The 25,429-nt window shown below is 44.0% G+C and overlaps 1 non-coding gene across 1 annotated transcript; it reads right to left on the bottom strand.

The window, feature by feature from the left end:
• Window positions 1-21,389: 21,389 nt before the first annotated feature.
• Window positions 21,390-21,461, bottom strand: TRNAC-GCA (transfer RNA cysteine (anticodon GCA)). Its single transcript has one exon. It is a non-coding gene; the product is annotated as a tRNA-Cys (tRNA).
• Between the last annotated feature and the right edge of the window lie 3,968 nt (window positions 21,462-25,429).

Here is a 25,429-nt window from a genome sequence, read left to right as displayed (position 1 = left end):
CTGACACCTGCGTGAGCAGCGCTCAGACTCAGTGTCCGCCACTAGCCTGCGTGCACAGTTTCTGTGTGTGGCTTTCAAACTGTGCTCCGTGGGGCCTTCTGGTTTTCCTGGGGCTCCACAGACACAGAGGGGTCTCAGAGGGAGGGGTACCAAGCTCAGCCATCAGTCCCGAGTTCAGTACCCCTGATCCTGAGCCCCCTTGACTCACTTTAATCACCATGATTGGGGCTTGTACCTGTTTACATGCTGTTAAGTATGTAAGAGTGTTTGAAAACACACACACACACACACACACACATACACACACACATACACACACACACACATATGTTCAAGAGAAGTGGAGGGGGAAGAAGAGCTCAGAAATCATTATTATGGGTCATTTCCCTTAGCATCTTTCAAAAGTCTCTCAAAAGAACCCCCAGCAATTCAATCCAGTGCCCCTTAAACTGTGAGGACCACTCTCAGACAGGGCAAGCAGGGCATCTTGCTACAAAGAGGGCCTCATGTTTAGAGGGCCGTCCTTAAACATTCCTCAGTCCCCTCCAGTGCCTGGGACTGGCTGAGGCCAGCAGTGGCATCCAGGCAAGGCACTCCCGAGCCTGCATGGTTCCTGGGCCCTGTCTCTCCTCCGCACGGTGCGCTCTGAAATCCTGGTAACAGTGGTTGGCCACTTACCCTCAGGGAGCTCTGGCACTCTGCCCTCTGGGGTTTTTCTGCCATCCCATGGCCAAGCCCCAGAGCCCGGAGAGCAGGCTGACAACCAGACGGTCCCTGCTGGCCACTGTACGGGTAGTTTTTCTTTCACAAGAGAGCTTCAGACGGGGTTGCTAGAGTAGTGCTGACATTCTGACTGGGGTTACTAATACTTACACTCACAGGAAACATAAGAAGAATCAGGGCTTTGGACGACTGACAGGCCACTGCCCGTCTCTGGATCTGAGCCGCATCTCTGGGCCTGAGCCGCATCTCTGGGCCTGTCCGGAGGCACTTGAGTGTCTGTGCTCCAACTGCGGAGCCATCTCTGCTCTTGAGTACCCAAGGGCATTGACAGTGGCTGCAGGAATCCTTTACCTCTAACTCTCGCTGCTGGCACCAAGGGCAGTTGCCGACTCCTTTTGTGGGAGAGTACAGCATAACTGGGAGCCCTCAGGAGTGACCAGGCCTGTCACCTCCAAGAGCCTTTGCGATCACCGCTGTGCAATGTAACAGGTCTTCTGATCAGTGTCCTTTCTTTCTTGATTGATACGATGACATTATGCTCTCCCAGGTAGATCTTACAGCCTGCCCGAAGATGGATGGCCACTCCTTGAGTAAACGGACCTGTGCTCTTCCCATGAGCCCCACAGGCTCCTCTTCCATCCTCGTTGCAAGTGGTGGTATGGAAGGTCAGAGTCTGTTCAGTGTTAAAAAAGATGACATTCTAGGAATGCAGTGATTGTGGCCTAAAGAGTTCAAAAGAAGTCATGGTTGGAATATGAGCTATTTTACATTTAAGGCATAAAATTCTGAACAATAAATCTAACATGAGTGGAGAATGAATTATTATTCACATTTTCCTGCATCCCCTGGACAAGACTTGCATTTGTGGCCTTCATCAATGATAACGATCTCTGAGAGAGTAACAACATCGGTGAGGACCCCTGGAAGTCAGGATGACAGGCGGCATGATGGATAAAGCCCCGTTAGGAGTAACGACACACCCAGCACGAAAGAACTGATTTTAGGGAAATCAGGAACAAACAAACCTATCTTCTTTTTATACAAATAGCTTGAGAAAACTATGACATTTGAGTAATAACTGCATCGCTACCTTTTGCTTGCATGGGAGACAGAAATTAGCCAGGAACAGCGTATGTAACAAGGAACATGAAGAGATAGTTCCTTGATCCAAATAGGAACAGATGGGCCCTGGATCCTATGGAGAATCTTTCGTTCACTGAGTGGATAGAAAACAATTACGAATATCTCAACTTCACCTGTTTTCTAAACCATCAGTCAATCATCTTTCATGGGCAGTGAACTTTGTAATACATTTTTAATCAAAATTTTTACATACAGGACCCCTCCAAATATTCTGCCTACAGACTTACATATTCTAGGGGAAGCCCTCCCACCCCTGTCTTGCCTGATAATAACTTCCTAATTGAGCCCTCTATTTTTTAAAAATCTCTACCCTTTCTAGTGCATCTTCTAAACTGCCAGAGAGTGCTCTTTCTAAAATGCAAAGCCAGTCAACTTTATCCTGCTTACAGTTCTTTGGTATCCAGGAAACCAAACTGAATTTTTTTGTCTTGGCACATAGTTCCCGTCACAATCCAGCCCCTCCTTATCTCTCTTAGCCCCATCTCCTTGTAATATCCCAATAGCTCCTGGATGTTCTAGCCACCCAACTGTCAACTTTCAAGATCCTCGGTGCTCTTAAATGCTCTACCCTTTCTTGGGATTTCTTCACCATGAATCGTCTTTCTAAATGGTTCCTACATGTCTGGCAAGACTCACTCAGGGTCTCACCCCAACCACCTCCCTGAATGTCTCCTTCCTCCTCCACCTCTCCCAGGCTGAACGCATGCATGGGAGCCAGTGCAGCTAGAGAGTAGTGGTGGGGCTGGGGGGATGAGAGGAAGAGCTGAGGTCAGAGGGTGTGCAGCACAGTTCACAGAAGTCCTCGGAGGATTTTATTCTGAGAGACATGTGAAGCCATCAGTTGCCCACCCCTCCACCAGCGAACTGCACCCCCCAACGGTCACATCCTTAAGAAGTCTCTTCCCACTCTAAATGTAGGCTAGCTGTATAACTCAGTTTAACCCAACACAACAAAACAGAAGTGACACTGTGCTAGTTCTGAGCTTAAGTCATCAATGAGAAGACATGGGAACTTCTGCTTTTGTGCTCTGCAAATCCCTGGGCCCCATGTAAGATGTTCAGCTACCTGCTGGAGAGACCGTGTGCAAAGGCCATATGAAAAATGGAGAGGCCTCAGACTATATGGTGAGAGGAAGAGACCCATCAGTAGCCCATCTGAGCCCAGCTTCCAGCTGTCCCTGCTAAGGGACCAGACATGTGAATGAAGTATCTTGGATATTCTGGCTCTACCCACATGTAAAGGTCCTGTGAGACAGTCACTCGAGCCCCAGTCAATCTACACAATCATGCAAAAACAATAAAAAGGTTATGGTTATACCGAGCCACCAAGTTAACTGATATCTGGACTGGGACACAGGTGAGAATGTGTCTTCGCATCAAGAAAGGTAACAAGGTGTTGGGTAGGGGATGGGCAGTAAGTACCATTAGCAAACCCCACACCTGGCATCACAAAGCAGGGCTCAGAGACCCAGTGGGTAGCTAGAGTGCATACTCGGCGTCGGACAAGCCTGGACTCACGCCCACTGCTGACCTAAGCCCACCTTCCCACTCCCTGTCACGCTCACTCTATCAATCTCACACCTGACCGAGAGAGATGAGGCATCAAACAAGCTCAGTGTGACCTCTACCCACAGCTGTGCCAGGCAGGAAGGCAAAGTGACCAGCCAGCTGGCAAGGAGAGGACAGGAAGTTGAAGCCTGATGAGATGTTGTAACAGGAAAGGCAGGAGCTGATTATCAGTGAGTCCTTTGCTCTTCTGGTCAAGGGCACAGATTCCAGCTCAGCTAATCTGGCTGTATTCCATAGCCACCAACAAAACCTCTAATCCCAGCCAGCTGTCCAAACTGGTCTCCCTCCATTAGTCTCAGGAAAGAAGGACAAGATACCATATCTAACTCACAGGATTTCTCAGGAAAATGCTGTGTTGTGAGTGAGTCCATGAAATAGTGGCATTATTGAAAAAATAACTGGGTTCTGCCCTTCATCTGCTCATCTCCTTCCTTCCCACATCCCAGACTAAAGCTGTTCCTCTAGTTGAATTCCTTATCTTTATTGACAGGATCACCAGTCTCCACCCAGGCCCTCAGCTTTAAACTTTGACATTATTTTGAAGTCTCTCTTCTTTCCACCTCCCTCACTCAATCTACACCCTGATATCACTTCTGCCCATGTCTTAGATCACTCTTTTTATTCCTGTAGTTCTAGGTTAGGTCTTGTAACTTATGTGAAGGGTTCCAGGAACTTCCTAGTTGGCATTGCAGCTTCTACTTTTTTCTTCCCTCCGTCTTTTATATCTTTGCAAGAATCATCTTTCTAAAATATGTTCTCAGCATGTCATTTTTCAGCTCACAATCCATCAATGGAGACAGGTCCTGATCCTGGCAATGTGCTCCAGAGAGAGGCTTAGATGAGGGTCCCGTCTCCGCAAAAGCAGACATCTCAGAACCTCTCCCATCGCCATGCTCTACTTCTAGGCTTGCAGTGGCAACTGACCTCAGACAGAACCAACCCTGTTGATATGGCTGTTTTAAATAGACTTACTCATAGCAACTGAAGAAGGCAATGGCAACCCACTCCAGTGTTCTTGCCTGGAGAATCCCAGGGACTGGGGAGCCTGGTGTGCTGCCGTCTATGGGGTCGCACAGAGCCGGACACGACTGCAGCGACTTAGCAGCAGCAGCAGCAGTCATAGCAATGCTGGTCTGCAGGACCAGTGTCCATTGGTCATACTCTGTTCATTGGTCATTTGTTAATGATGTGTACACAGATTCACTCTCCCTAGAAGCATCATAATCTAGGTCACTTGTTGGATTTAGCTCAGTGGTACGTGTGGCTTATCGGAGGTGTTTATGGGATAGCATCCATACAGAGTCCAAGATTTCCCCACTGAAGAGTTTATTCTTTCTACTCTGTAACACTTGCTTCTAGGACTTGGGGTCTGCTTCCCCTTTTCCTATTTAATTGGGGTCTGCACATTTCAAAGAGCACAATTTTCCTCTTTGTTTGGCAAGATGTTTATACTTTCTTCTAAAGCAACTGACTTTACTCTCTGTTCTATAGGAGAAAGTAAGACAGATGTTAGTAACATCACACAGATGAACTAAAAAAGCCCAAGGGAGGGGAAGTAGGAGAAGAACAGTTTATTTTACAACATACTTAATGGAGCTAGTTTGTCTTCATTTATGACTCTCTTGAGAGGCCTCCAGCCTGGTGCCTGCTGTGCCGGACGTCACACTTGCTCCACATGGACACTGTGCCCTAACAACAGGCTTGCCAACAGCAGCTGGAGTCCTGGCTCCCACGGCACCCTAATGCTACTCTGGTTGCCCACATGGACAAATTTGACTCCTACAAAGCCTCAAAATTATCAGGTCCCTGGGAGAACCACAGCTAGCAACACAGCAGATCTGAGAGTGAGTGTGCAGGGTGTAGTGTGTAGGTCCAGCTGAAGCTGGGAGCCAGGACCTCCGTTCTCCCCATGGAGACAAAAGTGTCTTTTGTCTCCTCAAAGTTCCTGTTTTTTACTTTTCATATGTTTTTTTTTTTTTATTAAGGAATAAGTCTGATACGGATTTAATGTTTGCATCCCCCCTCCCACCTCTCTTTATATGTTGAGGCCATAATCTTTAATGTGGTAGTAACTGGAGGTGGGACCTTTGGGAGATACTAGGTCATGTGGGTGGAGCCCTCATGAATGGAGTTAGTGCCTTTACAAGAAGAGCCATGAGAAAGATGATCTCTCTTTTTCCCATGTGAGGACACAGCAGAAGATGACCATCTGTAAGGCAGGAGGTCCCTGCCTTACGAGAGGTTACGAGACGCTGAACCTTTCTCTTGGACTTCCCTGTCTCCAGAACTGTGAGAAATATATGTCTGTAGTCTATAAGCCACGCAGTCTATTGTAGTTTTTATAGAAGCTGCAGCTAAGACAAACTCCTGTAAGAATTAGGTAAATTTGAAGAGACGGAAAAGAGGTAAACTCCATGCTAAGGATCACTTGCCAAAGCACGTCTCCCTGGGAGTGATTACTTCCATCTTTTCCATCTATACAAAAGGTGGGAGGCAGCATCATATGGTGAGAATTCCTCCCCCTACAAAGCCCCATGGAATAGCAAATTGTTAAAGTTGGGGTTTTATTGTTAATAAAGACACTATAACAGGGTGGGGGGATTCCTAGAGAATGCAGAACTTTATGACCGCTGGAGAAATGAACCTTCAAAACCACTTAAGTTTCAAAAGCTTGTTCATCACTGAAAATTCACTTCAAATGTGATGACAGGGTTCACGCAGGCCTGGGTAGGTAGGCCTCCCATCTGATTCCTGCCCCAGTTCAGGGAACACACACTGTCCCCTGGGCCTGGGGTCAGGTAGAGAGTATCCTTTAGCCTTGAGATGTCCACTGCACATGGAGTTGCATTTTATGAAAACTCATGAAGAGTTTTAAAATAATTTTTATTAACCATTTTCCCAATTTAATTGATATAATCACTTTTTTGTAGAGAGGAAAATGTAACTTTACCGAAAGGAGACACTGTGTCATCCTTATTCCCACCTACCAACCCTCACCATTCTTTGTTTGATCACCAATAGGGTGACTCTGGGCTTCCCTCATGGCTCAGTTGGTAAAGAATCTGCCTGCAGTGCAGGAGACCCAGGTTTGATCCCTGGGTTGGGAAGATCCCCTGGAGAAGGAAATGGCAACCCACTCAATACTCTTGCCTGGAGAATCAGATGGACTGAGGAGCCTGGAAAGTACAGTCCATGGGGTCACAAGAGTTGGACACAACTTAGCAACTAAAGAGAGAGAGAGGGTGACTCCAGATTAATATGACATTCCGCCCTGTAAGAAGTTATGCCTGAAACAGCCTCCCAGCTGAGAATCTGTAGATGAAGGTTGATGAAGATGATGGTAAAGGGAGACAGGGACCTGCGATACTTAACAAAATGTCTGCAAAATAACACACTAGTGATTATACTCTCTGGCAGAATTATGTCCCTTTATTAACCATCGTAGAGATTGTAGGCTTTTTCCATAGTTAAAATTTTATTAGGAAATAGGAATACTCAGATTGAAAAAAAAAATCACAAGATATGATGAAAATTTAATTAGGAGAAAGCCTAGAGAGAAGACCATGACAAACAATAGCATACAAAATTTCTCTCACAGAATCAGTAGTCGATCATGAGACTTCTAGTGTTCTCAAAGCCGTGTTTTACTTTCCTCATTGCTCAATTTATTTCTCAGCAAATATTTAAGTTTCCTTAATTCATTACCTTATATAAGTTAACATCTTCTGTGCTTTGTCTTTTTTCCCCCTCTAAAGATGCTGCTTTAAATGGCAGGCCAGGGTGTAGGGTGTTTGATGTTCTCTGAGTTACCACGAGTTCTGGGCTGTAAATAAATCATGAATGTACCGCATCAATCATGAATTATTCATTTTTGCTTGTACTTTCTATAGAACACTATGCATCAGAATTGAATCCAAAGTACTGAAATTTTAGGTGGTTAAGATCATTAAAATAGCTGGTTATTCAGCCTTGCAAAAAGATTTTTTAAAAAAAATCTATGTCTATGTAAAAATTCTTACCAGCTGGAAAAAGTACAGCCCTCTCTGCACTCACCAACAGCACAGCGATGCATTAGGCCGCAAAGGACACACGGGGCTTAAAAACAGAGTGTCAGTGTCATGAGGTATATATTGCAATTTTCTAAATTAGAAATAGTATTTTCCCATTATGTGCATCCTTTTAAGTCTTTGGGCTTGCAGCCCAACTACATGGCTGTCTAATAGGACATTTTCTCCTCTTTCACAAATGGAACACAGTCTGTCCCCAACTTACTAAGTACTCAACTTAGAAGTTTCCAAGCTTCATTCAGAAGTTGTTTGCTTGAAACAGATCGAACACATTTCTCAGAGAAACAAGATGAGTGGTTCTGTCCCCATGCAATTTCATAACTTGCTAACTCACAGGATACTAGAAATATGGACCTAATTAATGGTAATCTAGAATGTGATCAACAGATAGAAACATATTTCTATGGAAAACTGTTCATAATTAAACTTGGGATGGGAAGAACAGAGTTCCTGTCATTTCTCCTTTGCTCTTGCCTTCCTCAGCTGGTATGCCACATAGGCCCGAGGCTGCTCTAGCCAGGCAAGGGTTGGGAAAAAGGCAAAATGGCAAAAAGAGGGTTACTATGTTTGGAGGATAGACTGTTAATTCTAGAATAATTAAATTAAATTCTTTGAATTAAAATTTAAGGTTCATATGTGTTCCATGCATATGTGTACATACCAATGTGTATTTTCCAGCAAGATAGTCTTAACCTTTTGTTAGATTCTTAGGATTCCAGACCTCAGACTTAAAAAAAAAAAAAATTGTGAATCACTGCTCTGGAAGATATAAACAAAAAATGGAATAAAGTTCTCACCAGCATAGCCCCCCAGCACTGTCCTTCCATCCTGGGTGATCACCCAGTGAAAGGCTGACAAATAACTCCTTCCCTGAGTGCCCACGTGTGCTCCATCCCCACTCCCAACAAACCTGGGTGTCCCAGACCTGTCCCACAATGCATCTTGCAGCCCTACTCCCCCAGGTCCAGTTACTAAAGAGTTAATGCCTGGCCCAGCAGGGGACTCCAGGGACCAAGGCCTGTTCTCACTAGCTCATGCCTTGGCCTTGCTAAGTCACTTCAGTCATGTCAGACTCTGCGACCCTCTGGACTGTAGCCGACCAGGTTCCTATGTCCATGGAATTCTCCAGGCAAGAATACTGGAGTGGGTAGCCGTTTGCTTCTCCAGGAGATCTTCCCAACCCAAGGATCGAACCTGCAACTCTTATGTCTCCTGCACGGGCAGGCAGGTTCTTGACCATTAGTGCCACCTGGGAAGCCCTGGTTATATATTTTAATGTCAACCCTGGCTCTTCCACCGTATTCCACTGTATTGACTTGGAATAAACTACTTTACTTACCAGCTTCAGTTTCCTTCTTGGTGAAATGAGGGATGAAAATAATACCTAGCTTGCTGATACTATAACGTGAGAATTCAGAGTGTAAATTAAGTGCCTGGCATAGAGAAGGTGCTCAAGAAATGGTAGCACTTAATGAGATAATCCTTGCAAGAAACTTGTGTGCTTAGTCACTTATTCATGTCCTACTCTTTGCGACCCCATGGACTATAGCCTGCCAGGCTCCTTTGTCCATGGAATTCTCTAGGCAAGAATACTGGAGTAGGTTGCCATGCCCTCTTCTAGGGGATTTTCTCAACCCAGGGATTGAACACAGGTCTCCCTCATTGCAGGCGGATTCTTTACTGCCTGAACCACCAGGGAAGCTCTGGGCAAACTGTAAGTGTTCCATCAAGATGAAGTACCATCACCCCCTTACTGTTCAGTGGCTATTATTATTATTGACATCCTCTAGAAAACCCTTCACTAACTGAGAGATGAAAATTAATGACCTTGATCTACTAACTCAAAAATTCTGCGACTCTATTGCAGACATGTTTCCATGCCTCTGGTATCAGAAATTGATGTTCCATCAGCGGTGCCCTTCAGAAGGAAATATTCTCTGAAGATTGTGACCTATGCTTTTGCATTGTTAATAATTTCATATACATTTGCACCTTAGGCAGGGTCGGCCAATTAGAAGGCTTATGAATATTGTCCATGCTCCAAGAGTGCAGGTTTGGGAATACCCTGATTGTGTCCAGATGGTTTTGGCTATTATACAGAATGATTTAGCTGATGAACTATGTCATCAATATTGAATCAGGAAATTTTCAGCCAGGAAAAAGAGGATTCAAATCCTTCTTTGCATAGCTTTGTAATTTGCATACCCCAATCTGGGCCCTTCTTTAGAAACTGGAATAAGCTTGTCCTCTAACCCAATCCATATGCTTGGCGATACTCCCACTGCTGTGATCCCATACACTGTGGCCAGCAGTGTTCCTGCGTCAGCATCTATGCTTCCTGATGGAACAACTGCCTCCAGTTAGGTGCCCTGTTCTTTATATCTGCCCCCAAATAAATTCTACACAATTTCATATCAAGAAAGCCCTAATAACCTTTCACAGCCTAAGTAATAACCCTAAACAAACTCTTTTCTCCTTTGTGATAGGGTTCAAGACACACAACCCCAATATATAGCACCTGGACATAGCATATAGTTTTAAGCTAAAGGAATTTGAGATGTGGCATGTGCAAGAAAGACTTTCTGACCTTCCTCTGAAGCAGGACGTACAACTCAATATGAGAGATGCCCTCTCCAAACTCAGAGGAAAGGAACACCCTCATCTCTAAGACACTAAGCAGAATCTGAATGAAGAGGTCATGCTGTTTCCCCAAGTTTACTACACTTATTAGCTCATACTTTTTTTGATTGTCACATTTTCCCCACCACTCTACTCTCTTCATGAAACCTAGCATAAAAGCAAGTGTGAGGGTGTGTGTGCGAGAGGAGTGAGTGAGCTTGCAACTGTGAGAGACAGCTTGCATGAAAACAACAGAAACTGAGTCTGTGTGAGAGATGAAGACAGAAACAGAGAGACAGGAAAGAAGGAAGGAGAAGGGAAGGGAAGAGACATGATTCCTATAGTATCTAGTATTAGAACAGAAGCAGCAGGCCATAACGCTAGAGTCACGACTGTGCCCAGGCTGGGACTCTGGATTCCTCTGCCCTGCAGGGTCCCTGCTGACGAACGCTGAAGCGCAATGCCATCTGGGCAGCAAGCCTGGACTCAGGCCTAGGGGACATCCGGAATGCTCTCACCAGGCTTCAGCGCAGGAGGGGCAGCTTGGTGAGCAAACGCTTCTTTCATGGGATCACCATCAGAGTGATGCTGACAAGCTGATTTGGGAAGGTACCAATTTTTTATATGGACAAGAGTTTCCCTGGTGGTTCGGACAGTAAATAATCTGCCTGCAATGCTGGAGACCTGGGTTCAGTCTCTGGACTGGAAAGATTCCCTGGAGGAGGGCATGGCAACCCACTGAGCGACTAAGCACAGCACACAGCACAGGGCTCCCCCACACTCTTGAAGTGGATTACCCACTAGTTCTGCTCTTTCAGGATCACCTTATTCCCAAGAAAGAAGGCAGGCAGAGCAAAGTCTACCTTACTAGGTAGGGGAAGGAGTCATTGAAATAAAGGAACCATATTTCCCAGAGGATACTGTCAGACTTGGAAACTGTATCTCAAGTTTGGGGCCAAAAGTATTCTTAAATTTTGCAGAAAAAAATATCTGAGTTGTGTAGTAAATCTTAGATCAACGTTGGTTAGAGTGTAACTCATTTAGAGAGACATGTGAGACAAATTGCAAAATTTCCCAAAAATGGAAACTTTATTAAAGACTCTGATTAACTGAATAAAACTATGATCTCAACGAGTCAGAAGTGGGAAAGTAGAAAACAAAAGAAAATGAATAAAAAGAAAGCGAATCAGGAGCTAGTAGAGGGACAAAGCACACCTGTATTTTGGGAAGACAGGCTGTCGGGAAGAACCGGAAGTTAAAACTGGGGGCTCTGGGGGCTCTGTTTCAAGAACAGCCCTGAGCCTTAGGCCTCTTCAGAATGCCTGTGCCAACCAGGACAGCGTGGCCGATGGGGCGTCTCAGACTTGAGAGGCGGGGGGCTCATTGGGAATGCAAACTCCAGGGTCCCAAGGCTGTGGCCTGATCCGTAGTCTCCTGTGGGACCCAGGCGTGTACATGCTCTCCAGCTGATTCTGGTACACATGGGCCATGGGCCATACTCCAGGAAACAGATACAGTCAATTTTTTAACAATTAAAAGAAAAACATGTTACAAATGCAAACAAAAGCACTTCCTCTGGGTCACAGGTGAATTTCCAGGCCCCTTCAGGGCCTGCATCCAGGTCCCACCCCAACAGGAGCCCACCCGTCCCTGTGACCACTCCTGTTGTGGGCTCCCCAAGCCCACAAGCCACTGGGATGGTAAGGAAAGCTCTGACTGAAGACTTTCTCTCATGCCAGCAGTTTTTCTAGAACACTGTGTAACCATTTTTTAAATTTCTTTCTTTTTTTTTTTTAAATTTATTTCTTTTTAATTGAAGGATAATTGCTTCGTGTAACTATTTTTTCCCATGGAGGGTAGGAAATCACTAATGTGATAGTCATGTTTCTAGGTTCAGAAAGGCAAAAACCTTTCAGTGGACCAGGACTTGAATATAAAAGCAGCTTAATTTTTGTGCAAGCACAGCAACTTTAAAAAAAAGCAACAATGAACTTTTCCCCAAGCGGTTGAAAGGTAATTGCCGACACCAACATTTTCCATGTAGTAAATTAAAATGATCAAGTAAAGCTTTACCATAATTGATAAAGAAAGGCTATTGACGAGGCTGCAGGACACTCCAATGGCCCCTTTCCAGTCCCAAGGAAACGGGAGACAGCCTGCCTAAACCGACTGGTGCTCAGAATACGTTTATGAGGAGGAAGTCCGCTTCCCTTTCGTGTCAAGTCATTTGCTTTACTTCCTATTTCACACTGATGTGCCTAAGGAAATGAATGAGTCTGCAGGTATTCAACAAGTACTTCTTCTGCCTAGAATTGCAGCTGAAATCCAAAGCTGAGACTGATACCTAAGGAGGACCGTAAGTTCTAAGGATGAGTGACGTTGGACACAGCCATTCAGGATTTGTTAAGGTGACCAAATGTGATCTTGTGGCCCTTAGCTGACACATTCCTCCAGCCTGTCAAAGGGAAGGCTAGGGATTTGGTGGAGGAGAAAGGCTTTCTTTGAAAAGAGCTGTCAGTTAGGAGAGTGAGTTCTGGAACATTCCTCTACCTCTAGTGAGGTAAAGGAAGCAGCCAGAGGACCTCTCAGAGCCAAGGCTGTGCTGTCTGCCGCAAAGGGAAAGGGACGGTCACCCAGCGAGATGCTCACCGAGGAGGGAGTCTGCACGCGGCCACAGGAGTTTGGGCGTGTGCCTTAGGAAGACAGAGGTGGCCCCGATAGGCACTGACGGCAGGGCAAGGAGAACCTGACCTTCTAGGCTTAGAGTGGGAGAAAGCGGGCAGGGCTAGAGAGGCAAGACTACACGATGTTTTCCAGAGGGCCCAGTGAACGCTAGGAGAAGCAGCTCAGCAGGACTGGGTGGGAAGTAGCCTAAGAGCGCATTACACGCAGCAGAGACTAGAGCAGAGCGCAACTATGGAAGTGGACATGGAGGTATCCTTCAAAGAACCCACAAACATTCTTCACAGGAAAACTTAGGTGGCATTTGGGCTTTTTTCCATGAGCGAGAAGGCACTTAGCAGCCAAGAGAGGCACTTGAAGAGCACCGATGAAGTATTATTTTTTTCCCTTTTCCTATCATCCTTCTTTCCCTCCACCCTTTGCTCCAAATGTGGATGAGTCAAGAGCATTCTGGGGGGACAGGGAGTAAGCACAGTCTACATCCCCTTCCTGAATCCAGCGTTCTGATGTTAGGGTGGGCATGAGCAGCTTTGAACTAGAGAAGAGAGCAGAAGTTGGATATTCGATTTGTCTGGATTTCCTGATTGCTGAAAATAAGAGCATTCTAATACTTGACAGTGACAGGTAAGGCTGAGGTATCTCTCTGAGATACTGTCCAAAGACAGAAAAATAGAGAACCAATGGGATGTTTGATAGTAGTAAGGAAAAACAAGACAAAACTGAGCATCTCCTGATTGAATTCCCTTGAGTCCTGCCTGTTTATTGAACCAGGTATCACTGCAACATGCGCAAGTTACAGAAGGGCAGAAATGAGAGTAAGACCACTGCTGTCGCCAGGAAACCGGGCAAGTGAGGCTGGATTCCTGACTGAGATAAGAGCTTGTGTGTATTCTCCGAGACTCTGCAGCCTACCCCAGGCTAAGAAGAGTGCTCCTTTGCCTCAGGGAGGTTTGTTTTTCAGGGCAGAAAGCAGAAATTCAGGAAGGCAATCTCTCCTTCTACTTTTTGTAAAAGATTGTATGACTTATGAAGATATTAGCAGATGCAGAACAAAAGAATATCTCTCTGAGGGTCAAGAGAGGGGAGAAATTTCCCTCAAATGAAAAGAAAATAGAATTCAACTAGATTCACAGGTAGCCCGCCCCTCCTTCCAAGAGCACCACAAACAAGAGGGCAGAGCTTGGAGGATAACAGCAGACCATGGAGAGGGTATGTCCCAACCAGCGGGCTCCATTCAAGGTACAGTGAAGACCTGGGTAACAAGACCGAATGATGAGCGGAGTAGGACACCATACAACCTTCCTACATTCTCATCATCCCTGGGGAAGATGAAACTCTCCACGAGTTATTAGGAGCTGTTAGGACTTGGGGTCAGATATAATATGATCGTTTAAAAACTTTATAATGTATTTGACTCTGCTAGGTCCTGGTTGTGGTGCTCAGGACCTGTAGTTGCAGCATGCGAGCTCTTAGTTGCAGGACGTGGAATCGTTTCCTGACCAGGGTTTGAACCCAAACACCCTGAATTGGGAGCACAGAGTTTTAGCCACTGGACCACGGGGGCTAAGAATTGACATTTACTGACCATAAGTATTTGGAGTTGTAAATTCATATCCACTACATGACAAGAATAAAATAAACCTAACTGGGACTTCCCAGGTGGCTTAGTAGTAAAGAATTCACCTGCCAATGCAGGAGATGCAAGTGTGATCCCTGGGTCAGAAAGAGCCCCTGGAGCAGGAAATGGCACCTCACTCCACTATTCTTGCCTGCATAATCCCATAGACAGAGGAGCCTGGTGGGCTAGAGTCCACGCGGTCACAAAGAGTAGAACACGACTTAAGTGACTAAGCAGCAGCAGCAGCAGGTATCTAGATAAATGCCACAGGGGAGATATACGATAAGAGGCTGAGAAGACAGCCCTCAGGAAAGGGTGACCAGCAAATCACTCTACGGAGGAGACAGCATCTGAGCTAAGCTTCGGATGTTACGTAGGATTCAAATGGCAGCAGGGGTGGAGGGACGAAGGCATCCTGGTATTGGGAAATACATGGAGAAGGGAAAGTCAGAGGGAAATAGCGTATAAAAGCGATTTACTGCAGTTACCCTTAGAAGATGCTACATAGGGAGATCAGGGATGAGAAACGGAATTGGGTGGGGCTTGAATGGGAATCTTGGCGAAGGCAATGGCAACCCACTCCAGTACTCTTGCCTGGAAAATCCCATGGATGGAGGAGCCTGGTAGGCCACAGTCCATGTGGTCGAAAAGAGTCAGACACGACTGAGCAACTTCACTTTCACTTGAATGGGAATCTGAGGATTTGCATTTATTTTGGCAGCAATAGGGAAACACTGATAGTTTTTAAGGGGTAATGTGACATGATCAGAGATAAGCAACAGAAAATATCAATCTGGGAGAGAGAGATGGGATGAATAGAAGAAGAAAGTGATCAAGATGCGATGGGAAATAGGTTCCTGCTGAAATCCAAACAGGAGGTCACGGAAGGGCAGAGCAGATGGTCGTAACCTCCAGTTATAGAAAGGCTGTGAAAGACGTGGACGAGGTCTATCCAGACCTGCATGGATGTGAGACCAAAGATTGCTAAGCGTCAAGCGCAGCTGATGTGAGACTCACAGTGCTGTGGAGGAACTGGTCAACAGTCGGGGAGGAGCTTGTTTATAACCGACGTGGTCTGCACGTGACACTTACCCTGATGCCTGAACTTACAGTTGGGTAGAGATGTCAGGAGTGCGGGAAGAGTTCAGAGATGAAGACTCCGTGGTGCCTTCGTAGCGAAGCTGCCTGTCTCCCCAGCTGGGACTGTCCCTTTGTCTCTGAATGACCTGGAGCGGAGGAGGGGGAGGGCTGGGCCGTGGCAACCCAGGCCCAGAGAACCGAAGGGCAGAGTTGGGCCAGGAACGTGGCTCAGTCCACGTACTAAACCTGAAAAGAACGGATTTTAAAGACTTTTTTGGTTTACTTGAGACCTTCTCCCATTTTCCCCAGTGATCTCTTTAACTCTGGGCCCCTCTGTCTTCCCCAGCACTTCTCAAGCTTTCTGTCCCATGAACTTTTCTCAAAAACAGAATGAATATATGCCTGAGAGCCCAGTAGACGTCCTGAGTTTGGAGAGGTCCTGCCACCTTTAACTGGGAGCACCTGGGGAGCATTTCTTAATCCCTCTTGGTCTCAGTTTCATTATCTCCCAGCCTCCAATTTTTTTAGTGGAAAAAAAAAACTGGTAGGTTTTTTGTGGAGAAGAAATGAGGTAATGTGTAATAAATCACTAGGCAGAAGGACAGGTGAATGTTAGCCTCTCAACAAACGTGAGTTCCCTTCTCTTCTGCCCCGCCCTTGGCACTAGCAACCCCTGGCAGAGAAGACCCCTGGTGGAGAGCAGCGCTGCCTGCCACACAGAACACGCAGAGACCCACAGCCCTCGTCAGCTCCATAAATGGCGACTCCACCCTTCTGCTGCTTAGGCCATGTCTTAAAATCATCGTGAATCCCTCTACATCCTGCATGCATACCTCCGACAAGTCCTTTTGGCTTTACCAACAAAATATGTCTGGAATCTGATAGCTTTTTATCATCTCCACATAGCCACACATCCATCCACTAGTATCTCTGCCCTTATTATTGTTCAGTCGCATCCGACTCTTTGCAAGCCCTTGGGCGGCAGCATGTCAGGCTTCCCTGTCCTTCACCATCTCCTGGAGCTTGCTTAAACTCATGTCATTGAGTCGGGGATGCCATCCAACCATCTCGTCCTCTGTCACCCCCTTCTCCTCCTGCCCTCGATCTTTCTCTGCCCTGGGTTACTGCACTGGCCTCCTAATTGCTCTTCCAACTTCCTCTCTTGCTCCTCACAGACTATTTTTCACACAGCAGCTAGGATGAACCTGTAAAATCACATTCTCTTACGCCCCAAACCTTCCAGTGTAATGTTATCTCACTGGTCAAATCCAGACTCTCAACCTTGGTTGAAATGGGTGCAAATAAACTCATTTCTGGCTCCTCTCTGGTGTCATTTCCTACCACTCTCCACCCCTGACTTCCTTACAATGTGCAGGCAAGCTTGGCACTTACTGTTCCCTGCCCTTTGAATGTTCTTCCTCACATACTCTCTTCAAGTCTCTCTGAATTAACATGTCTCCCAATTTCTTTTAAAAGAAAGAAAACACATCTTCAAATCTTTTTCATTAGAAAAAGCTTTCTCTCTCCTCGTTAGACAAAAGAGCAAACTCTCTTTACTCTTTTTCTTTTCCCTATTATCCTGCTTTATTTTTCCCTTCATAGCATTTACCATTACCTGTCACATTATACATTTACTTATTTGTTTTTTTAATCTCTGTCCAGCAGATCCATAAACTCTATGAGAAGAGTTTCATTTTTTCTCTCCACTGCTATATTCCCAGTGCCTAGATGGACTGGGAATGGTGCCTACATGGCACCTCATTTTTAAAAAATTGCAGTCTGTTGATTTACAGTATCTTGCTGGTTTCTGGTGTACAGAAGTGGTATTTTTTCATACTCTTCTCCATCAGGGTTTGTTATAGGACACAGAACAGAGTTCCCTGTGCCATGCAGTGCCATCCTTGTTTATCTATTTTATTTGCAGTAGTGAGTATCTGCTATTCCCAAACTCCTCATTTATCCCCTCCCGCCCCCTTCGCTTTGGTAACCATGAGTTTGTTTTCCACGTCTGTATTTCTGTTTCATAAATAAGTTCATCTGTGTCATATTTCAGACTCCACATCCGAGTGTCATCACATGGTATTTGTCCTCTCTGACTTACTTCACTAAGGATAATAGTCTCTAGGCCCACCCATGTTGTTGCAAATACAATCCTTCCATTCTTTCTTATGACTAATAGTCTGTTGTCTACATACACCACACCTTTATCCACTCATCTGTCGACAGACATTTAGGTTGTGCTCATGTCTCAGGGACTGTAAACAGTGCTTCCAGGAACACTGAGGTGTTCCATGTATCTTTTTGAACGAGAGTTCCTTCCAGATATATGCCTAGGGATGGGATTGCTGGATCACATGGTAGCTCTATTTTTAGTTTTTTAAGGAACCTCCATACTGTTTTCCACAGAGGCTGCACCAATTTATATTCCCACCAACAGTGTAAGAGGGTTCTCTTTCTCCACACCCTCTCCTGCATTTGTTCATTGTGGAATTTTTAATGATGGCCATTCTGACTCATGTCAAATGGCACTTCATTGAGGTTCTTTTAAAAAATTTTTTAAGGATGATTGCTTTACAGAATTTTCTTGTTTTCTGTCAAACCTCAACATGAATCAGCCGTAGGTATACATATATCCCCTCCCTTTTGAACCTCCCTCTCACGTCCCTCCCCACCCCACCCCTCTAGGTTGATACAGAGCCCCTGTTTGAATTTCCTGAGCCATATAGCAAATTCCCGTTGGCTATCTATTTTACATATGGTAATGTAAGTTTCCATGTTACTCTCTCCATACATCTCACCCTCTCCTCCCCTCTCCCCATGTCCATAAGTCTGTCCTCTGTGTCTGTTTCTCCATTGCTGCCATGTAAATAAATTCTTCAGTACCATTTTTCTAGATTCCATATATGTTCGTTAGAATACGATATTTCTCTTTCTCTCTCTGACTTACTTCATTCTGCATAATAGGTTCTAGGTTCATTCACCTTATTAGAACTGACTCAAAGGCATTCCTTTTTATGACTGAGTAATATTCCATTGTGTGTATGTACCACAACTTCTTTATCCATTCATCTGTCGGTAGACATCTAGGTTGCTTCCATGTTCTAGCTATCGTAAATAGTGCTGCAATGAAGATGTGTCTTTTTCAATTTTCGTTTCCTCAGGGTATATGCCTAGAGTGGGATTGCTGGGTCATATGGTGGTTTTGTTCCTAGTTTTTTAAGGAATCTCCATGCTATCTTCCACAGTGGCTGTATCAATTTATATTCCCACCAACAGTGCAGGAGCATTCCCTTTTCTCCACACCCTCTCCAGCATTTATTGTTTGTAGACTTTTTGATGAGGGCCATTCTGCCCAGTGTGAGGCGATATCTCATTGTGGTTTTGATTTGCATTTTTCTAATAATGAGTGATGTTGAGCATCTCTTCATGTGTTTGTTAGCCATCTGTATGTCTTTGGAGAAATATCTGTCTAGGTGTTTCTCCCACTTTTTGATTGTGTTGTTGGTTTTTCTGGTATTGACTTATATGAGCTGCTTGTATATTTTGGAAATTAATCCTTTGTCAGTTGTTTCATTTGCTATTATTTTCTCCCCTTCCGAGGGTTGTCTTTTCACTTTGCTTATAGTTTCCTTTGCTGTGCAAAAGCTTTTAAGTTTAATCAGGTCCCACTTGTTTATTTTTATTTCCATTACTCTAGGAGGCGAGTAATAGAGGATCTTGCTCTGATTTATGTCATCGAATGTTCTGCCTGTTTTCCTCTAAGAGTTTTATGTTTCTGGTCTTACATTTAGGTCTTTAATCCATTTTGAGTTTATCTTTGTGTATGGTGTTAGGAAGTGTTCCAATTTCATTCTCTTACATGTAGCTGTCCAGTTTTCCCAGCATCATTTATTGAAGAGGCTGTCTTTGCCCCATTGTATACTCTTGCCTCCTCAGTCAAAAACAAGGTACCCATCGGTGCATGGGTTTATCTCTGGGCTTTCTGTCTTGTTCCAGTGGTCTATATTTCTGTTTTTGTGCCAGTGCCATACTGTCTTGATGACTGTAGCTTTGCAGTATAATCTGAAGTCAGGAAGATTGATTCCTCCAGCTCCATTCTTCTTTCTCAAGACTGCTTTGGCTATTCAGGGTCTTTTGAGTTTCCATATGAATTGTGAAATTTTTTGTTAGTTCTGTGAAAATGCCATTGGTAATTTGATAGGGATCTCATTGAATCTGTAGATTATGTTTGGTAGTACAATCATTCTCACAATATTGATTCTTCCTACCCAGGAACACGGAATATCTCTCCATCTGTTTGTTCTCTTTGATTTCTTTCATTAGTGTCTTACAATTTTCTGTGTACAGTTCTTTTGTCTCCTTAGGTAAATTTATTCCTAGATATTTAGTTCTTTTTGTTGCAATGGTGAATGGGATTGATTCCTTAATTTCTCTTTCTGGTTTTTCATTGTTAGTATGTAGAAATGCAAGTGATTTCTGTGTATTGATTTTGTATCCTGCAACTTTGCTACATTCACTCATTAGCTCTAGTAATTTTCTGATACTATCTTTAGGGTTTTCTATGTATAATATCATGTCATCTGCAAACAGTGAGAGGTTTACTTCTTCTTTTCCAATTTGGATTCATTTCTTCTTCTTCTGATTGCTGTAGCTAGGACTTTCAGAACTATGTTGAATAATAGTGGTGAAAGTGGACACCCTTGTCTTGTTCCTGATCTTAGGGGGAATTCTTTCCGTTTTTCACCATTGAGAATAATGTTTGCTGTAGACTTATCATATATGGCCTTTACTATGCTGAGGTAGGTTTCTTCTATGCCCATTTTTTGAAGAGTTTTAATCATAAATGGATACTAAAATTTGTCAAAGGCTTTTTCTGCCTCTATTGAGATTATCATATGGTTTTTATCTTTCAATTTGTTAATATGGTATATCACATTGATTGATTTGCATATATTGAAGAATCCTTGCATCCCTGGAATAAACCCAACTTGATCATGGTATATGAGCTTTCTGATGTGTTTCTGAATTCTGTTTGCTAAAATTTTGTTAAGAATTTTTGCATCTATGTTCATCAGTGATATTGGCCTGTAGTTTTCTTTTTTTGTGTTGTCTTTGTCTGGTTTTGGTATCAGGGTAATGGTGGCCTTGTAGAATAAGTTTGGAAGTACTTCTTCCTCTGAAATTTTTTGAAAGAGTTTGAGAAGGTTAGACATTAGCTCTTCTCTAGATGTTTGATAGAATTCTCCTGTGAAGCCATCTGGTCCTGGGCTTTTGGTTTTGGGCAGACTTTTGATCACAGCTTCAATTTCAGTGCTTGTAATTGGGTTGTTCATAATTTCTATTTCTTCCTGGTTCAGTCTTGGAAGATGGAACTTTTCTAAGAATCTGTCCATTTCTTCCAGGTTATCCATTTTGTTGCCATGTACTTGTTCATCATAGTGTCTTATAATCCTTTGTATTTCTTCATTGTCTGTTGTAACCTCTTTTTAATTTCTAATTTTGTTGATTTGATTCTTCTTCTTTTTTTTTTTTTTTTAATTTTTTTTCTTCTTCTTTTTTCTTGATGAGTCTGGCTAAAGGTTTGTCAATTTTGTTTATCTTCTGAAAGAACTACCTTTTAGTTTTATTAATCTTTACTACTGTTTCTTTCATTTCTTTTTCATTTATTTCTGCTCAGATCTTTATGATTTCTTTCCTTCTAATAATTTGGGGTTTTTCTGTTCATCTTTTTCCAGTTGTTTTAGGTGTAAAGTTAAGGAAAGTGAAGTCGCTCAGTCGTACCCCACTCTTTGCGACCCCATGGACTGTAGCCTATCAGGCTCCTCCATCCATTGGATTTTCCAGGCAAGAGTGCTGGAGTGGATTGCCATTTCCTTCTCCAGGGGATCTTCCCGAGCCAGGAATCGAACCCGGGTCTCCTGCATTGCAGGCAGATGCTTTACCATCTGAGCCACCAGGGAAGCCCCTGGTGGTGTAAAGTTAGGTTGTCTATTTGATGTTTTTGTTTCTTGAGGTAGGATTGTGTTGCTATAAACTTCCCTCTTAGAACTGCTTTTGCTGCATCCCATAGGTTTTGAGTTGTGTTTTCATTGTCATTTGCTTCTGGAAATTTTTTGATTTCCCTTTTGATTTCTTCAGTAACCTGTTGGTTATTTAGAAATGTGTTGTTTAATCTCCATGTGTTTGTGTTTCTTACAGTTTTTTTCTTGTATTTGATATCTAGTCTCATAGCATTGTGGTTGAAGAAGATGCTTAAAACGACTTCAATTTTCTTAAATTTACTGAGGTTTGGTTTGTGACCCAAGATGTGGACTATCCTGGAGAATGTTCCATGTGCACTTGAGAAGATGGTGTATTCTTCTGCATTTGGATGGAATGTCCTAAAGATGTCAATGAGATCCATCTCCTCTAACATATCATATAAGACTTGTGTTTCCTTATTTTCTGTTTTAATGATCTGTCCATGGGTGTGAGTGGGGTGTTAAGTCTCTTACTATTATTGTGCTACTGTCAATTTCTCCTTTTATCTCTGTTAGTGTTTGTCTTATGCCTTGAGGTGCTCCTATGTTGAGTGCATATATATTTACAATTGTTATGTCTTCCTTTTGGATTGATCCCTTCATCATTATATAGTGTCCTTCCTTATCGCTTGTAATGTTTAAGGCCTATTTTGTCTGATATGATGATTGCTACTCCAGCTTTCTTTCACTTCCCATATGCATGGAATATATTTTTCCATCCTCTCACTTGAGAGTCTGAAGTGGGTTTCTTATAGACAGCATATATATGGGTCTTGTTTTTGTATGCATTCAGCCATCTGTGTCTTTTGATTGGAGCATTTAATCCATTTACATTTAAAGTAATTATTGATATATATGTTCCTATTGCCATTTTCTTAATTGTTTGGGGTTAATTTTGTAGATCTTTTCCTTCCCTTGTATTTCTTGACTATATAAGTCCCTTTAACATTTGTTGTAAAGCTGGTTTGGTGGTACTGAATTCTTTTAACTTTTGCTTGTCTGAAAAGCTTTTTATTTCTCTACCAAAGGAACCAAGGAAACCAAAAATTATATCTACCAGTTAAGAACAAAACTAACCAAAGCACAAACTGGAAAACAAAACTAAAGCAAGGTGCCAAGTGGGGAATAAAGCAATGAAAATAAAACTAACAAATATGTTGATAGGAAAGGAAAAAAAGAATAGATATGTGAAGTTAAATAGAGGTAGATAAAGAAGATTTATATACATTAAAGATTAAGTGCAAGGAGAAAACAACAGTAGGAAAAGCAAACGAAGGAATAAATGTAGAAAAAATAATAGGTTTAAAAAATTAAAAATAAAAAAAAGAGAAAAGGAAAAAAAAAGAACTCCATAGAATTGCAAAAGCCCAACATAGAGGCAGAGGTTTATAACAACATAAAAAAATGTGACTGAGAGAAAAAAAAAAATGCTCAAAAGCTTAATTAGATTTCATGGTGCCAATAAAATCAACTACTAAACAGAGGGGGAGGAAAAAAAGAAAAAAATCCAAAAGAATCTACAGAACAAGTTAAAACATAAGAATAATAAACATTTTTCTTGAGTCACTGCTGTCAGTTCTTTCCCTCGCTGGGAGTCACAGTCCACCTCGCCTCCCTAGGATGCCCTCCAACCTGTGCTGGTCTCTGGACCTGCTGTGGGGGCAGCTCAGATTCAAATCTGGTCCTATCCAGTGTGTTCTTGCCTCCAATGTCCACAGCTATCAGAACTAGTGCATTTTCTTTTGTGGGAGCTCTCAATGTCCTTTTATGTATTCCATACACACAGAGTCTGCCTAGTTGACCGTGTGGATTTAATCTGCAGCTTGTACAGCTGGTGGGAAGGTTTTGGGTCTTCTTCCTTAGCCACACTGCCCCTGGGTTTCAATTGTGGTCTTTTTTCCACCTCTGCATATGGGTCGTCCACTGGGCTTTGCTCCTGAGGCTGCCCTGGAGAACTTGGGTTTGCCCCTGTGAGGGCCAGGCGTGGAGGTGGTCCACCTGCTTGGCTCACAGGGGTTCTGGCAGCACCAGGTACTCAGGGGAGTTGGCGGCTAGGGCAGCAGGAAATACAGTGTTCCAGAAGGGTATGGCAACCAGTGTTGGCCAATACGCTCCAGTATTCTTGCCTGGAGAACGCCTCTCCCTGACAGAGAAGACTGGCAGGCCACAGTCCACAGGGTCACAAAGTGTTGGACATGACTAGAGAGACCCTGAACGCACAGATGCAAGATGTTTTTTGCCTGTGGCAGCTCTGTCCCAGTGAGGATTGGGCGTGAAGGTGGTGCAGCTGTGTGGCTTGCGGGGACCCTGGTGGTGCCAAGTGTGCAGGGACACAGACAGCCTCTGCCGCAGGAGTTATGGCCCTATCAGAGTCTTTTTTCAAGAGGCTATGGTGATGGCTCCACCCTCTATGTGTGACTCAGCAGTATCGCCTTGCTTCCATGGCTGCCTGGCCTTCCTCCACAGGCATTTCCCACCACAATCTCCTCCTTCACATCCCCTCAATCTGTCTCTCCACAGTCAAACAGCAGCCCTTGCCCTGGGATTGCTCCACACTCCCTAAACTCCAGCTCCCAGCTGCTGTGCCTTCCAGGGGACCTGTGTCCCTGTCCGGGGTATGTAAGGCTGTGGCAAGGACTGTCTGATTCCCATTCCATTTAGGCTCCCACTGATCAGTTGTTTCACTCTCAGCCTTAAATGTTTCTCCTCTGACTCATAGACAATTGCCCTGATGTGGGGATCACACCCCTGCCTCAGTTCCCCCACCCGCCAAGGGCAGGTCCCGTTCTTCTAACACTCCTGTTTTTCCCCTAGCTTCTTTGTCCTACTGAGTTTTGTGTGGTTCTATATATTCTTTTCTGCTGGTACTCTGCAGGTACTCCTGTCCGCTCTCAGCTGGTCTTTGGCATCCACTTCCGTGTCTGAAGGCTTATTCCTGATGTATCCATGGAGAGAGATGTACTCCATGTCCTCCTACACCTCTGCCATCTTGTTCTCCTTCACTGAGGTTTTGATTTGCATTTCTCTAATTCTTAGCAATGTTGAGAATATTTTCATGTTCCTATTGGTCATCTGTATGCCTTCTTTGGAGAAATGTCTATCTAGGTCTTCTGCCCATTTCCTTTTAACCAAGAAAAGTATACCTGGATATATCTACCTGAAAAGTCTCTCCAGGAATGCTCTCACCCTAGTTTCCCATGAGGCATGTCATTTCCTTCCCATCCTGCAGGATCTGTTCAGTGTCTTTTTCTCTGAGAACTCTAAAGTGGTTTAACCCTCTTCCCCTTATTCTCTATCACAGTGAGTGACTCGAATTACTGCTGCTGCTGCTAAGTCGCTTCAGTCGTGTCTAACTCTGTGCGACCTCATAGACAGCAGCCCACAAGGCTCCCCCGTTTCTGGGATTCTCCAGGCAAGAACACTGGAGTGGGTTTCCATTTCCTTCAATGCATGAAAGTGAAAAGTGAAAGTGAAGTCGCTCAGTCATGTCCGACCCTCAGAGACCCCATGGACTGCCGCTACCAGGTTCCTCCATCCATGGGATTTTCCAGGCAAGAGTACTGGAGTGTGGTGCCATTGACTTTTCCAGACTCAAATTACAGTCCTTCAATAACTAGCAATTTATATTTTTTTGCTCTGTTTACTCTTTTAATGTCTATCTTTCTGCTGGGAAGTGAGCTCCGTGAGGCCTGGAACTAGTCTGCCTCACTTGGCCACACCGAGGTCCTTAAAAGAATGGTGAATGAATGCATGTGACTGCAGTGGCAAGGGGAGAATGAGTTTCAAGAAAGCAAAAGAATATCTGCCTGAAGATGCTTCCAGCTTCTTATGCGGTAGCATATTTCTTATGAGGGAAGAACAGACTTTTATACCGTCCCCTTCCAACCTAAGGAGACTGGTGTGCCAGA

Source organism: Bos mutus, chromosome 5, assembly GCF_027580195.1.
Source record: "Bos mutus isolate GX-2022 chromosome 5, NWIPB_WYAK_1.1, whole genome shotgun sequence".
NCBI lineage: Eukaryota > Metazoa > Chordata > Mammalia > Artiodactyla > Bovidae > Bos > Bos mutus.
Note: the sequence above shows the minus strand (reverse complement) of the source record. Positions and strands in the feature narration are given on the sequence as shown.